This window comes from Asparagus officinalis, chromosome 10 (genome assembly GCF_001876935.1).
Source record: "Asparagus officinalis chromosome 10, Aspof.V1, whole genome shotgun sequence".
Taxonomy (NCBI): domain Eukaryota; kingdom Viridiplantae; phylum Streptophyta; class Magnoliopsida; order Asparagales; family Asparagaceae; genus Asparagus; species Asparagus officinalis.
In genome coordinates this window covers 25,416,561-25,419,134 of record NC_033803.1, presented here as the reverse complement: position 1 = coordinate 25,419,134, position 2,574 = coordinate 25,416,561, and positions in this window count along the sequence as shown.

The following is a 2,574-nucleotide window of genomic DNA, read 5'->3' as shown; positions in this document are numbered from 1 at the left end:
GTGGATTGTGAAAGTTTTCGATGAGCTAGAAAACCGAGTGTGTAGTTGTAAACGTTTTGGGTGAACGTTGAAAACCCATTGTGATAGTGGATTATTCCCGGGAGTGGGAAGTGGAGACGTAGGTCGGAAGAACCAAACTCCGTGATAATATTGTGTGTTTAAGTTTGCATTAGCTTATTTATCTTGTGCTTTATTTATTTCATATCGCCATTTCTTATCTTTTATTTTGCCCTTAGTTTAATATCCTTTTCAATAATTCATTTAATATCAATCTTGCTAGGATATATTTAATTAATAAGTTTTAATTGGCATTAATATCAGATTAGATTATCATAAACCCTATTCACCCTCCTTCTAGGGTGCTTTTAATTAGTATCAGATCTTGGTGCTCTTTGATTTGTGGCTTAACCGCCTTGGGTTAAAGATCATTGTTCCTATATTTGTGCTAATCTAGTTTTGAGATTATTTGTATCTGCTTGCACTTTTTTAAATGATGGATATGCATGTTGCACCTTATTTAGGTTATGATCCTAATGTTGCTCCATCTTTCAATGCTTTCCCCTATGCACAATGGTGTTTTAGATTTAAAATATTTGTTAGATCTAAAAATATTAAATTGTGAGAAGTCATTGATCAAGCTTATGTTGTGCGTGTCCCACGCTTCGCAGACAGACAACTCCCAAGTGGAGTAAACAACTGATAAGAAAACTGTCCCCCTTCATACACCCCCAATGCAACCAAGCTTGATTAGAATTTTAGACTTAAATGTAATTTAGCTCATCTATATCTGCCTCAAAACCCTGATAATTTCTCTTAGGAATGATATATATTAATATGAGTATTAATGTCATCGATATATGGATATTTCATATGACTAAATATCATTAAGACCTTAAGCGTCTTATATGAGTATAATACCCAGTGGGTTTGAGCCCCTATGAACGAGTTCATCCACATGAGACGAGCACAAACGACAGTCGAAACATGCCTCAATGGCCCCAACACAACCTTGAAAAACACTAGAAAATCCCCGGTTAGTCCCTAACTTCGCCCCCGGACCGCCGACGTGGCTCGACCGACCTGGACGCGCCACCTCGACCGTCCCTCGCACGGTTCCGACTCGCGCGAAACCGTGCCAGAGAGTTTCTCCCTTGTTTGAGTTGGTTCTTAGATTTCTGAAACCGTCAATTCATTCTTCCCCCCTCGAATCATATCTATCATACTACTATATACCTATACGCTACTACCTATCATCCCGTATATTCAATATAATAATATATATAATATTACTACTACTATTATATATATATCTAGTACTCTATTATATATAATAGTATATAGAATAAGTTTTCTCAGTTTTTTCTGCAGTTTTTTCCGTGAGAGAATCCTAACACCACCCAAAACCCAAAACCGTAGCGTTCAATTTCTTTGAGACAGACTTGGAGGCTCCCGAGACGGCGATTTTTCTCCGATTGTTGGCTTCTGGGTCGCGCGGAGATCTCTTTCAAGCCTTGCTTCTTCAACAACATTCCTTCGACAACCGACTCCTCACCGTGTGGCAGTATTCATCTCTGCTAATCCCCTTCCACGTCTTCAAAAATTTTAAACAGATCTAAACCAGTTTGTAGAGCCCTAAAAACAACTAGATTTATCGAATAAAACGACAACTCGTTTCCTTATTATATGCTATAACAACAATAATCTTTCCAGGTCATTTCATCGCGCGTAAAAACGCTTCCGGAATCGAATTTGTACAGACTTATTTAACATCTCGAAGGCATGCACTTTTAACAAACCTGTGGCCCGACAATCTAAGAAACGAAGTCTTGCATTCATCAGTTGTTGAATCCTTCTCTATGCCTGCTTTACCGCGGGTTCTTGAATTATAAATATAATCGCCCATTAACAATCTATTGATCTTATATCACTGTTAGATTTGCGTTCCCCAGGTATATGCGTACTCTACTCCCGTCTAAACATTATTAGCTACTCGGCAGAATCCTCCGAAGATCCTCATCGAACTTTGTTGACCACCGCTCTCTTTGAATTCACACAAAACACATGACGCGCTGAACACGACCCCACCACACAAAATCTACCACCAATAATTGCGCCGAGATCTGTCTCGCCCCGCGGCTGTCGCTGCGCGCCGCCGCCCCAGCCGGGCGTCGCCACGCCGCCTCCCGCCCGGAGAGTACGCGATCAACCGCCTTCAGCCGGACAGCAGCTACCTACGCGTGTCGAATCTCCTGGGGCAAGGCGGGCCCGTCGCGGCGACCCTCGACCCGCCATGGTGTACGTACGCCCAGTCTGCCATGTTGGCCAGCTGCATCGTTTTTGCGTTTGGACTTTCTCGCACATTTGTCGACGTTCTCTCTCACCTGTCGATTGATTAACCACGAATTGTCAAAAACCTCAGATTAAACACCACGGGATGCGCATGCGTGCAACTTCCAGATGTGCGAATCACGCTACCACCGAGTGCACGCATAGTGTGGCACTGCTGATCCGCTAATTCGCTGTTGGAATTCAACACCACTTTTGCTCACAGTTCAAATATGATCAAATATTACT